The sequence below is a fragment of the Chrysemys picta genome, chromosome 14 (assembly GCF_011386835.1).
Source record: "Chrysemys picta bellii isolate R12L10 chromosome 14, ASM1138683v2, whole genome shotgun sequence".
NCBI lineage: Eukaryota > Metazoa > Chordata > Testudines > Emydidae > Chrysemys > Chrysemys picta.
The window spans coordinates 36,295,371-36,310,090 of record NC_088804.1 but is presented as its reverse complement, the minus strand read 5'-3'; positions in this window follow the sequence as shown (position 1 = coordinate 36,310,090).

The following is a 14,720-nucleotide window of genomic DNA, read 5'->3' as shown; positions in this document are numbered from 1 at the left end:
AGTGGTCCCTTTCCAAAGTAAGCATGGTAAAATCGTCTGCCTTCTGATGTAAGTAGCATACATGAAGATAAGGAATTTTCTTCCTTGAACTGCAGCGCAATGATGGATAGGTGCCTTTATAATGTGAGGGACAGGATGCATGTGGAGAGCAGAGACCTATGACACTGACCTAGGTGAATGAAAGGCTGGCTTTATTTCCTATTACCTTCTAACCTCCTGTCTGTATCCCCACTAAACATTCACAATTAATGGGATGCATTGTCTTCCTCTGAATCGTGAGTTAGGGCCCACTTTCAGAGCCAGCCTACTGGACTTTAGGCCCATATTCTGATTCGGTAATGGCACATCAATGGGAATATACGATTGGAAGTCAGGCTGTTCCATTTATTAAATATTCTGGCTAGGCAATGTTGCTATTTCCTTTTTTAAGTATTCTGGTTAATTTCAGATAGATGGGGGTGTTTGTGTGTAATTCTGTGCTTCTAGACAATAACTCAAGAGACTCTGCTGCTGATTCCAAATCCAGGTAGCACATGAACTTTATCATTTCCATTCCCAAAACTTTTTCAAAATTTAAAATATTAGACAAGCCTAAACAAAGCAAGGAGTTCACGGATTTGAAGTGAAGACTAGAACACTTGCTGGAAAGAAACCTGAACAATATTATTTCTTCACTGATAAGATCCCCAAATCCCTTGCAGTTGAAAAATTACAGAGGATTTAAAAGACTTCATGCTCTAGGTTATAAACCGACAGTGAGCCAGTCACTCTGAGGAGTTCTGTCTTCCAGGGACATTGAACCACTATTTCTTCAAGCTTTCTAATTCTCTGCAACCTGAACTTTGACAGATGACTGCAAAGAGAAGGCAGAAATGTCACTTGTTCCACCCCCTATCAGGTTTAATTATTTACTTAACTGCTTCCCACACCATCCTCCAGGAGAGAGGAAAGTAGAATAAAGAACTAAAGGAAATCTGTCTTGAAAGCAAACTGAACACCTTCCGAGAAGCTGCATCAGTGCACAATAGGGATAGTGTCTTAGGGGGGAAAAATCACCCAGATATTGTAGTGATGGGGAAGCCGCAAAAGATGGAGATTCTAATTTTTCCTCTTGCTCTGTACCTTGTGCAGTTATTTACTTTGGTGCAAAATGGTGGCAGAGCAGCTATGTGGACTCCTAGTATGATACAGCCCCTCTGTGTGCCCTCCTTTGCAAACCTTGCCTTCAAAGCTACAATCTGGCCCTAATTAATTACAAAAAATGCTATTTAAATATAGAATTTGTGGTAACCAGGTACTACTGATGTGTCAACAGTTCTTACTGATCAGTGTTGTCTAGTGATTAGAGTAGGACCTAGGCGTTGGAATTCTTGGGGTTCGGGTTCTGATTCTGGCACTCATTTGCTTGGTGTCCTAGGTGAATCACTAGAATTTAAAGGTGTGATGTTAGCATGCTTTAGCTCATATGTACAAACTAGAATGTTTGAAAAGTCCAGTGCAGAAAAGGTCACATAGACTTAGGCTTTAAATCAACCAGTTCTGCACACATTAAAGGTAGCATGCTTTGTCTACGCTAGACTATTAAAACCTGCTATTTGGCACGTGCTAGCTAACATGCCAGCATCCCAGCTTAATTTCTAATCTAGACACGACCTTGGGGCCTGACTTTCAAAAAAACATGTGTGCAATTTTGTGCTAATTGGTATGCATAATTGCATGGCTGCATGCACAGCTCCGTATTTGTGCACACAATTGGTTTAGTTCCGTTTCTAACTGGCCATATATATGTGCTGCCTAATTTGTACAAGGCAATCATTATAAATGCCTGTGTAATTGCAAACACATGCACTTTTATATGCCTGTGACCAGGGTTCTAGAGAGCCACACGGAGGTTACTTAATTAGGGTAAACTGCAAAGAATGGGGCAGGCAATCCCCAAAGCTGTAGGATATTCCAATACTTAGATTTACTAAGCCAGCACAAACCAACTTCTATAATACTTTAGTGGTTACCCAGAAGCCAACAACACAGTTCCCTTAAAGCAACCCAGCCTTAGGCCTCCATCCAGACATCCAAGTCAAATATCATGGGGATTAACGAAAATCGTATTCATCATATAAGAAAGTTCTATGTCTCCCAAAGGATTGGATACATTACCTGCCAGGTTAATGAATATTCCAGATCTTACCCAAATACACGCGTACAGCCAATTCTTATTAACCAAACTAAAATTTATTAAAAAAGAAAAGAGAGAGAGTTGGTTAAAAGATCAGTATACATACAGACTTGAGTACAGTTCTGAGATAGCAGAGATGGTGAGCTTTGTAGTTGAAAAGAGTTCTTTCAGAATTAGTTCGTAGGTTATAGTCCAATGTTCATATTCAGGGTGATCCAGATGGGACTGGAGATCTCTGTCTTACAACTCAAGCTTCCCCTGCATGAAGCATCAAGCAGATCTGAGATAAAAAGGATCAGGACTCAAGGGGTTTTTTATACAGTTCCAGGCCTTCTCTTGACAGCGCAGAGTTCTTAGGCGAACAATAGGCAATCATTGAGACTTTGAAGTAGATCTATTTCCTAAACATCACCGGTAATTAGCTACAAGGATTAACATAAGGCGATTGCCTGTTTTCCACCATTCGCAAGTGATTTGCTATACATTTCAACGAGAAACGAATACAGTGATAGCACTACGTTTACAGTTCATTTAAATATTAAGATCTTCTTTTGATTAACAGAAATACAGCATAGACAGGGACTATTTGATTACATTGTTAACCTCTAGCAATAAACACACAAAACACAAACATTATCTACCAATATGTCCTGAAAGGTTGAATCTGGGTCAATTAGCCAGCAACCTGCTTAACCCTTTCTGGCCATGTGTCACAGTACCCAATAAAAAAAAATAGCCTTAACCACTTTGGGCTCCCATTTCCCTATCTGTATAAAGGGGATAATAAAACTTTCCTACCTCTCTGAAACCTTAATTAATTAGTAATCTGAAAGGGCAGAATTCTCTGCTCCATGCTGGTTAAAGGGACTCTTAAAGCCCCATGTGATGCTAAGGGAGAGTTTCCTTAGTGCAGGAACTGAGGAAAACAGCCCCTCACAAACTGCAGTGTAAGGAGTATGCCAGGACGGGAGTGGAATTTTCGGGCGAGGCTGCAGCATGTAACATTGCAACAATTTTGGACAGTGCTGTCCTCATAGACAACCGGAGACAGGATGCCATTTGCCACAGTACACTTTGGCCCGCAGATCACTCCAGAAATATGGTTTAGAGACACCTTAAAACCCCTTTCCCCCCCCCCCCCCCCCCCCCCGGCCCGCTACAGTGTGAGTTCTCTGCTGTGCTTCTTAGCAGCATAGCACAGAATCTCATCCAAAGTATTTTGGGCTCCTCAGATGAAAGCTAATCTATTAAATAAAGTATTATCATTTTTAATGGGCAACTGTCCTAGTAAATGCAGATGAAATTCACAGCTAAGTGGATTTACAATAGTTATTTTAAAGTGTTGCACAAATCTCCCTAAAGGTTCTTTCCTTTCAGATCCCAATAGCATTGATAATGGAGCAAAATGGCTGGAAGAATCTTCCCAGATGTGAGGATGTTTTAAGATGATTTCTGGAGCCCCTGTTTCTCCTAGGAAAAATAACAGCCCAGAGCTAGAATAACTAGATCCATCCTGCCTAAAAGAGGTCCCCACCGATGCGGGTTTTTGATCAGTTGCTGACTGTAAACCAGATCCTCTGCAGGTGTCAGTTGACATTCCCTTGAAGCGAATGGAGTTGTGTTGATTGACGCCAGCTGAGAATCAAGCCAGATATGTACCAGTGATTCCTTTAATCAAAACAGTGTCTGGTACAGAGGAGGAATGTGCTTTCTCTGGAGACGCTAGGCCTAGAAATGCCCAGTATGCTCATGTCTTGCTGCAAGCGTAGGGAACTATCTCATACTGCATCTGAATAGCAGTCTCGGAAGCACAGTGAGATCTTCAAGCGAGGCCTCCAGAGTGTTGAATCAACACATCAGGACCCCCGGGGACACTATTAATACTGTGCAAGATAGCAGAATTTAATGATGCAAAACTGCAGAGTTTTGCATCTATGAAAATGAGCGATACTAATTTAATGAACGCATGTGCTTCCAGATAGTTATGGTTCCCTCCCTGGCTATTCCTGTTGATATTAGCTACACTCTTAGATTGTTTTCTTAAGCTTATAATTATTATTATAAGTCTATCAGGACAATTTTATTCATCATTATTTTGAACTTAACAATTTCATGTGTCTATAGGAGGCAAGTTTAGACCTCCCTAAGGACAATGAATCAAGGCATTATTTTTCTTTTATCTAAAATACTCTTTTTTCCACATGAATTACCATCTAGCCCTAATCAGTTATCAGCAACTCAACTAACTCATAGCCTCAGTACTTCAGCAAATGAATTCAACACAATGTGCTAGCACTTTTCAAGCCTTAATCAAGCCCGACTGAGAATGTGTTTTCCCCTAGCAGGGGTGTTTGGAAATGCTTGGATCAACCAGGGCCACCCAGAGGATTCAGGGGGCCTGGGGCAAATCAATTTCGGGGGCCCCTTCCATAAAAAAAAAGTTGCAATACCATAGAATACTATATTCTCGTGGGGGCCCCTGAGGATCCCGGGGCCTGGGGCAAATTGCCCCACTTGCCCCCCACCCGGGCAGCCCTGGGATCAACTAGTTCAAATACTATTAATAACCTTCACGTCGTCTGTGGAGAATACACTCTATGGCAGGGTTCTCACAACAAATAAATTGGTGGCCTCAGGGTGCAGCAACCAACTCTTGCTACTGGCCGCTCTGACAATTTTTCCTACCATGCTTAATTAACTTTAGAAAAAAACAAATAAATATGCATATATTCAGGTCCAAATCAGTGTCATTTATTTATGTAGCGTTTTTTTGCAGACCTAATAATAAAAATAATGTACAGTTGTCTGTATTCTTTACTGGATCTAAACAGAATAGAAACACCAACAAGGTACTTTGCAGGTTCTTTTGTTCTTTTTTGGTTGCTTTTTTATGACTTGCTAGCTAGTAAGTCTGCTTCAGTGAAAAGTGGGATGTGTATGTTTGTTACTATCACTTTTCACAGCAGCAGACTGGAGAGCTAGAGGACAGGGAAAAGTGATAGAAACAAACATACACATACCACTTTTCACAACAGACTTACTCAGCCCTGGCAAGCCGGAGGACAAATTAAGCCCTGGATGGGGAGGTGGGTAGGGAGACAGAAGGGGGGACAAGGGAGGCAGCAGGATCCAGGGGCTATGGGGTGGTGAGCCCGGGGCTGGGACCAGAGGCTGAAGCTTCGTAGTTGTAATGGAGCCTGCTGCCGGGTGGCCGGAGGACAGAGCCCGCCATCCCAGAGATGAAGCCAGAAGCCTGAACCCCACAGCCCCTGGGAAGGTGGGAAACTCACACTGGCTGCCTGCTTCTCTGGAGTTTGCGGCTCCACTGCTTCCCCACCCCCAATCACATGGGTGGAGAGTATAATAGGCCAAGGGAGGCTCTCTGCGGCCGCTGGACCCCAGGTTGCAGGGTTTGGCTGTGAAGTTTTTGCTTTATTATGCTCCATGCAGGTTCCAGGGCAGCTGAGGCGGCACATACAGTACCATACCACCGCCTCAGCCGCCCTAGAACTTGCATGGGCCATATCAAAAGCATCTTCTAACAGATGCTTTTCCCCTGGGCGGGTTGGGTCCGGGGAGGGGAGGCAGGGTGCAGCTGCGGCCAGCCCCAGGCTTCTCCAGGCATGGAGGGGGGATGTTTGCCAGGAGGGTGGCCCTTGTGGCTCTGGCCACGGGGCCGGGGCGGGCAGGGGGTCTTGGGGCTCCGGCCATGGGAGCGTGCGGGAGGAAGGGGTGGACCCAGGGGCAAGCCTCCCCAAAGGGGGCTCCACCCGCCGTCCATACCCCATCACTGCCCAAGAGACTGTGTCCACAACAAAAGCCCCTGGTGGCCACATGTGGCCATGGTGGCCGCATTTGAGAAACACTGCTCTATAGGGTTAATGAAGTAGATTCACAAGCTAAGTTATGGCCCTTTGCACCCGTAGGTGGTGCAAAGAGGCCATAACGCAGTTGCAAATGCCCAACAGAGAATTATCCTGCCAGAGGGGAACTCCCGATGTTGCATCTATGCTGCAGTTGGACCCTGTGTCTCCCTCTTCCACTTCCAAACATTAGGGGAGGTGTCAGGGGAGGGAGGGAGGCTGCTGAGTGTGGAGCTCCTCCATAGCAATTCACTGCTGATTTTGAGTCCATTCGGATTAGGCTAGACCCTAATCCTAGAAGATTAGGGTTGGAAGAGACTTCAGGAGGTCATCTAGTCCAACCCCCTGCTCAAAGCAGGACCAACCCCAACTAAATCATCCCAGTCAAGGCTTTGTCAAGCCAGGCCATAAAAACCTCTCAGAATGGAGATTCCACCTCCTCCCTAAATAACCCATCCAGTGCTTCACCACCCTCCTAGTGAAATAGTTTTTCCTAATATCTGACCCAGACCTCCCACAATGCAACTTGAGACCATTGCTCCTTGTTCTGTCATCTGCCACCCCTGAGAACAGCCGAGCTCCATCCTCTTTGGAACCCCCCTTCAGGTAGTTGAAGGCTGCTATCAAATTCCCCCCTCACTCTTCTCTTCTGCATACTAAACAAGCCTAGTTCCCTCAGCCTCTCCTCATAAGTCATGTGCCCCAGCTCCCCTAATCATTTTTGTTGCTCTTAGCTGGACTCTCTTCAATTTGTCCACATCCTTTCTATAGTAGGGGGCCCAAAACTGGACCCAGTACTTCAGATGTGGCCTCACCAGTGCTGAATAAAGGGGAATAATCACTTCCCTCGATCTGCTGGCGATGCTTCTAGTCATGTAGTGGGAGAACTGAAAGCTGTTTAGCAGCAGCTTCAAATTATGCCTGGGTTGGGGTTACCCCAAGATTCACAGAGATGAAACAGGAAAAAAAAACAACCTACTAGCCAAACCTCTTTCAGTGTGAATCTCTTTGTCCATTCTCTACCAGCCTTTCCTGAAGGTTTCTATTTGGAAGAGCACAAGATAAAGTTGCTCATGGATAATTCATGAACTAAAGCTAACCACTGAATATTCAGATTAAAGGTTTAAGATTTTGCAAAACAATTTAATGAACTGAACAAATACTGAAGACATAGGTGGTTCCCCCCCCCATGCCAATCATGCTCAAACTATGCTTAATTAAATTTGTATTTTACATTTTAATGGCATCTCATTATTCCATTAATGGTCTGCAGCAGGATTATCTGTGTTTATTTTCCACTAGCATTTATACATCATGGCATGACTCAACAAGTATTAAAAAGCTGATCTTTGCCTGGAAACATGGAAGACTTGGGTACATTCTGCTGAATTCTTTTCAACATGCATATTTAAATGGTAAGCTCTCATTTACATCTGCTTTCTGCTTCTTTGGACTTCACTCTTTTAACCTTAGGCATCAATTTAGTGTTTGTGGCATTGCAATTTGTTTATTTCTGGGATATTAGGATGAAGAGAAACGGTGTTAATTACAACTATTACCATACAACAGGCTACATCGTCAACTATTATAAAACAAATGTATCTCCATTGATGTCAGTGGAGTTATATTTTTTTACTCCAGCTAAGGATCTGTTCCTACAACTCTAGGGCTGCTTCAGTTGCCCCACATGGGTTTGGAATCCCCCATACGTGAAGGTACTTGATCCCTGGATAAGGAAATTTCCATTTGTGATGGGTGAATAAGCTCAGGTTTGGTTTGGATAAGCACTTAAAAATAGAACATTTTTTGAGTACTGATTCCCAGGGAAGCTCACCACAGCAGTACTTTTTGCAACTCTCTGGATTTTGACTTGCAGGCTCCCAAGCAAGTGCTGACCCAATTTAGTTTATGAGAACCAATAAGTTCACCAAAAGGCTGCCCGAAAAGGTACATGGATTCAAGTTAAAGTGTGATACACTTGAAAATGTTTCCCAAGGGTGAATTCCCCTTTAGAAAGCATTTATGCTGACACATTTCGCCGAGAGGAGTGGAGGAATGAATGTATCATGTGTGACCATTTCAACTCAGCAATGCTAATAGTTGTTTAAAGGTTGTCATGCTGTGAGACTTAAACCAGCCGGCGACCTTATCTGCTTCATTGTCGTCAGACAAAAATAACTTGTCATTTTACAAAATAAGGGGCTGTGGCTTTTTCAGAACTGGAAAGTAGTAATGAAATATGACATTTGATAAATGGGTTTTATGCTGCATGCAATTCCTGTTTTCTCCACATCTTTTTCGGTATCATTTACTGTTCCTTTTTTTCTTTATCTATTTCTCCTACTGTTTGGAATGTGCATTTTGGCCAATTGTTAAACTTCTTCTGGGCAATTAGGAAGCTGAGACTTAGTCACAAAGCTCTCTGGGGCATGGAATATCTTCTTTGCTATTACTTGTTTGTTCATACAAGATTATTGCAATGTACTCTTTGTGGGGCTGCAGCATAGGTCAATGTGGAACTTATGTTGGTGCAGAATGCAGAAGCCAACCTATTAAGCAGTGCTTCTCAGTGGCAGCATGTGCATCCAGTGCTCCATGATCTGTTTTGAATGTATGGTCTCTGGATTGAATTTAAGCTGCTGGTTTTCACCAATAAAGCTCTACATGAGTTGGGACCGTGCTACTTGAGAGACGACCTCTCTCCTTGTGCCATACTGCCATGGTTGGGACTGATGTAGGCATTTGAGCTGCTTCTCCATTAGTTTAAATAATCAGGGACATTTTCCATATAGGACCTTCAACTCTGGAACAGGCTTCCACCCTGGTTTGAAAAAGCCCAAGTCTACTGATCTTCAGGGAATGCGGCAAGATGTGTCTATTTATATGAGCAGATAGCTGGGGGGATTTTGAGAGAAAGCTAATCTGTGGGGGAAAGGGGAGCCTGGTGTTCTGCCAGTAAGCTAAATTGTTTTGTAGTTTATGGCAGGAATGCCTAGAGTCTTGAGTAGGGGGTCCCTTTATATTTTTTGTATGACTCTAACCGGAATAATTTCTCTGTGCAGCTCCTACACAATGGAGTTCTGGTCCCTTATGGGGATTCCCAGGTTCAACTGTAATGAATGATTATACTTTGCTTTATGATCTCACTCATGAACTTGTTTTAAAAAAAATTCTCAGCCACATCAGCCCATATCATCTCGCCTTGATGTTGTTGAAAGCAAAAGGAGGACTTTGAAAGACTGGAGGGCCAACTTTTCAGCCAGCTTCTGAGTTTTCATGCCCATGTTTGTGCACGTGCCAGGAAATGTGGGTTCTTGCCAGAGCTGGTTGAATAACCGAAACAAAATATTTGCAAATATCTCACAAATACGAAGGCTTTGGTTCTACTGAGCCACATTTATGCTCTTTAGTATTCATGGAGCTTTGAAACTGGTCTGCATGATTCAGTTGAATACATTCACCATTGAATACATGTGTGTGACCCACTGGTTGTCAGGGTTGAGCACCTTCAGCTGAGTCTGATACTAGCCAGCCCAGCCTCCAGGCAGATTAATGAGCTCAGCTGGGTGCGGGAGGGCTGCCTAACTGGCTGAAGGGAGCCGGCAGGCTTGCTTTTAAGCTTAGCAACAGCAGTGGGTCGCTGGCTGCTCAATACTTCTAGCCGCAGCTGCAATCAGTCTTGTCCCTGCTCTGCTCCAGACTTGCTCTGGTCCAGCTCCAGCCCTACATTTCCTTCCTAGTTCCTGGCTCCTGACTCTGGCTCTGACCCTTGCTTCTGGTTCCTGGTTTCAGACTCCCATTCCTGGCCCCCTCAGACTGGTTCTAACCACTAAGTCGAATGGGCAGTGCCTGGGATCTCCTGAGTTTCTGACTCTGGATTGGCGCTGGTTCCTGATTTCTGGCTCCTGGCCCCCTTCATACAGTTCTAACCATTAAGCGGGGCTGCTGGCACCTGGGATCCTGACACTAGTCACTTGGGTGACCCATTTTGAAGCTGAAGTGCTAATATTAGGTACTTCACGATTAACCCGCTGGCTGCCACTTATTTGTGTATGACATTGATCGATGATTTTGCGCGCCACATTGAAAAAAAATTACAATATGGGATTAATCTTTGCATGCAGTGACTAGTCTTCCAACAGCCCTATTGCGTAGTCATTTTGCAATCAATGTGGACAGTTGGGTGCTCACTTCTATGGTTGTTCATAAACAGGGCATACCTATTTAGCTAGCAAAATCAGCTGCATGTGCAAAATTAGAGGCAAAAAAAAGACAGTTCTCTTAACAGGTACCATCAAGTAGTTAAGCCCCAGAGATGAATTTTCCATAAAGGACTTCAGAAAACCTTGTAAGACTAGATATTTTTCCTTTTTGAAAATTTGGATGAAAAGTCCATTGATTGTTCCCTTAAAGTACTGGAAACCCCAAACCCAGCAGTAATATGCAAATATATGAGAAACAGAAAGTGAAACTGACCAGTCGAGTTTCATTATGTAAGCTGAGTATTGTAGAAAAATAAACAGAATAAAAGATGAAAAGTGAATTTGATTCTTTCACTCCTACTAGCCTGAAGGCAAGGATGTGGGGCCAAAGTTAGTTGTATTCTCTAGCTGCTTAGTGTCACGCTGATGAACTTGGCTCAACCATCCATCTAACCCAGGCATCGGGCCAATTTACACCACCAGCGTGGAACAAAGATTGCAAACCCTGATGATGAATCTGTCTCTTGGTTTTTACCTTAGTAACATATTTATTAGCAAATGACCTGTAAAATATTTGCACCAGTTTTTCCTCCTGACTGTTCACAGTTGTATCCTATAGTATTTTGTTGTCCTGATATGTCTAAATCCAGTTTAAAACTATTGATACTTTTCACCTCTGTGGCTTCTAACTAGCTTTTGGTAAAGAAATTCCATTGGGGCCTGGCCTTCCATCATCTCTGCTCTTCTGGCTGAGAGCACCTTAAAGTGCTTGATCAATTCTGTACTCCTGAGGTGTATCTCAGAGGACGTAAGTTGGACAGTTCAGCTAAGAAAGTATAAAGTAATGTATTGATAATGGTTACCAGTAGTTAACGCCTCGCTTGCTCTTTGTTCAGTTCAGCTATTTCCAAAAGAATACACGAAGCACACCGGATAACCAGGTAATGGGTACTGGATGCTACATTGTTTATGACACCAAATAAAAATAATGGGACGTTTTACAATTTTGTGTATATATTCGTGTCACACAGACAAAATAGCCTGATGTGCACTTCAAAAATGAACTTGCTTTCCCTTTCCCTGGCACAGAAAAAAAACTCAGAAAAAGTTTTCTGTGCAGGGTAAAACTCTTGTATATCTTTACCTTGTTTCCTCTAAGGATACCTCTACACTGCAAACTCCTTATGGTGGCATAGAATCATAGAATATCAGGGTTGGAAGGGACCTCAGGAGGTCATCTAGGCCAACCCCCTGCTCAAAGCAGGACCAATCCCCAGAGAGATTTTTGCCCCAGATCTCTAAATGGCCCCCTCAAGGATTGAACTCACAACCCTGGGTTTAGTAGGCCAATGCTCAAACCACTGAGCTATCCCTCTCCCCATGTAGAGTACATTCACTGCATGCTTCCCTAGCGTGGGTATAAATAGCAGTGTCAATGGTGAGGCACTGCTTAGGGGAGTAAAGACACACCTGAACCCTCTGGGTGTGCCCCTGCATGGCTCTCTACGTGTCCAACCACTGCCTCCCACGTCTGCAATGCTATTTTTAGCAGGGTAGTGTCCCTCTGCCTTCCCATTTCTAGAGTCTTTCCTTGTAGACTTTCCCTGTCACCAGAACATTTCACTGACACATGTAGCTACATACCTCAGTGTGGATGCAGCTGCTTTTCCCTGCACTGTGTAGCTACAGATAGCCTACATGCCACCACCAGTGATGTGCAATGTAGACAGACATACCCCAAGACTGTCCCATTAACTCTCCCTTTTCTTCCTTTCTATCACCCCTTCTTTCCTTTTTATCTCCATGCCCTTCCTCTTCTCCTTCTTTTCCCTTGCTTCCCATCATTCCTCCCCATCTCTATGGCAACCAGAACAAGGATTGGCCCAAAGACTTATTTCTCTTGCTTCTAGGGTTATGATCATTCATCGGGTTCTTTCAGTCCAAATGGTCAAGTGCTTTAGAACACTGAGTTTGAGGGAGGGGCAGGATTGGGATTAGCATTGGATAAATACTTCTTGGGCTAGAGAAAGCAAGGATGACTCTATCACCTGGCTGTTAGCACATTCACCCGGGAGCCCCAGGTAGGTTCTAGTCCCTGCTCCAATGAATATTTAAGTAGTTGTACAACGTGAAACAGCTCCTGAAGTAGAGATTGAGTGACCCACCCCGAATACTCTAAAACCTCATGAGCAGGGCACTCACCTGGCAGGCAGGAGAGCTGGGTTCAAGTCCCTGCCCCAAATCAGGGATGCAAACCTTGGCCTCCCACATCCCAGACAAGTGCTCTAACCATGGGGACTCACCTCTTCCTCATGTTGTGTGGGTTAGGCATGATGCCTATTGGATTGCCCCTCCCAGGCAATATAGGTGGGGGAACACCTAATTTGTGACTCCTGCTGGGGCTTAGGTGTGAGTTAGGTGCAGAGAGTCTCAGCCGTGTCAGGAGTTAGGTAGCTATGTATATCTGCACCAACAGGAGTTTAGGTACCTTTAAGATTCGGCAGCAGCTGAGCTGGAGTTGTAAGGATCTAAATTGTGGACTTTGTGGCTAGTAGGCACCTAACTCCCTATGTGCATCTAGCCATCAGTCTGCTTGACTGGCTCCTAAATCATTTGGGCACATTTGAAAAAATGTATCCCTTATCTCTTATGAACATCTTCATATGGGGCCTGATCCAAAGCCATAGAAGTTGATGAAAAGCCTTCCAGAGGATCTCAGTGAGCTTTGCACCAGGCCCATCATGTCCTTTTATGGGTTGACCAGAGCAGGTTTCATAGGTTTTTTAAAGCCAGAAGAGACCATTGTGGTTATAACACAGGCCATATTCCAGTCCAACCATCCCATAATACTGTGGTGGAATGACTTCTCCAATCTCCCATTTAATGTGTGAATGCAACTTAGCGTTTTGTTGACTTTCATATTAACTGCTATGAAGGATTTTTTAGGGTTTTATCTGCTTCCGCTCCCAAAGCGCTCTCCCTCCCAGCACTTGACCATTTGAATGATCTTCTCTTCCTCTGAATTGTCTTGCTCATGCATTTCTCCAAGGCGTCAAACCACCTTCTGAAGGGCTTTGATAAAGAAAGAATATATCTGAGACAGAGAGAGACTATTCTGGGATGGGAAGGGGACTGGGGTGGGAGATGAGTTAGAGAGACAGAGAATGAGAAAAAGGGGTGAAAAAGCACTTGATGATTAAGTACAAAAACTTCATTGCATATTCTGAAGGAGTGGATATACAGTAGTTGATGGGTTGGATCAGAGGACTTGAGTTGAGGACTCCTGGCTTCTGTCCCTGGTTCTGACGCTGACTTGCTGTGTGGCTTTATAGTATGCAGTTGAGGCAGTCCCAGGAGAGCAAAGTCAAACAGACTCTTAGACAGCTCTGTTAAGTGATTCTTCTCCTTTGTAGAATTGTTTTGTTTTACAATATTTCTGAGATTATTTAGAGAGGATCCAGAAGGCCTTTGCACAGCTGCGACTCAGTTGTAATAAGCAGCAGGAAACCGCTAGAGAGGTAACTACAGCAGACACCATGAGGAATATCATGCAAATTACATTCATGCATAATTCCTATTGATTTTCATGGTAGTTCCTCACACAGAATTATGGTAGCATTTGGCCCAATGGCCTGTTTATATTAGCTTTGGTGGTTATGGAATCCACATTTGATAGTTTCTATAGTTACTCAAGCCATAACACACTCGTGGGTCACTCATGGCTTCATTCATTCCTTCTCCAGGGTTTTTTGATGGGCTAAAGAAGGTTCTCATCAGCTTTCTGTGTAACCCCACACTGACATCAGAATCTTAGCTGACAAAGTTAGTGTCCTTTCTGGTATCAGTCAATCTCCCAGCAGTGTTTGGAGATGCTATGATGAAGTGGGGGATTTTCTTAGTTTTTCTTGTTTTTTTTTTAATGGTTTGCATGCCGAAGGGGTGGGACGCAGTTTCCCTGGGTGTTACTGGTTTAACAAGGTGATGGGAGAGGGATTTTGTTGTTACAGAGGACCAGTGATGGATCTTGGGACCCCAGCCAATGGCTTGGAGAATGGATACCCCAGCGACTGGTGACCAGGAGGCCCAGCTCAGGAGTCGCAGCCAGTTCTGGCCAGTGGGAGGACAATGGGCTGCAAAGAGAGGACCCTGGTGATCTGACCAGCCAGTTACAGCCAGAGGGGAACAAAGGATGGCTGAGAGGAGAGGAGACCCAGGCGACCCTGTTTACCTGGATAGAAGACAATGGACAGAGGTGGGGCTTGGGGGGGAAGGTGATATCAGATGTCCAGCTGGAAAGCACAGGGGCTCAGGACTCTCAGAGAGAGAGCAGGCAGAGTCTGCTGGATGCAGGAGAGACTTAGATCTGCTGTGCTGAGGGAGGCCAGGACTGAGGGCCCCGGGAGTTTCCTGTGCTGCGTTCAGATGCTCAATAAACCCTCCTGTTTTACGCTGGCTAAGAGACACTCTGGTCTAGAGAAT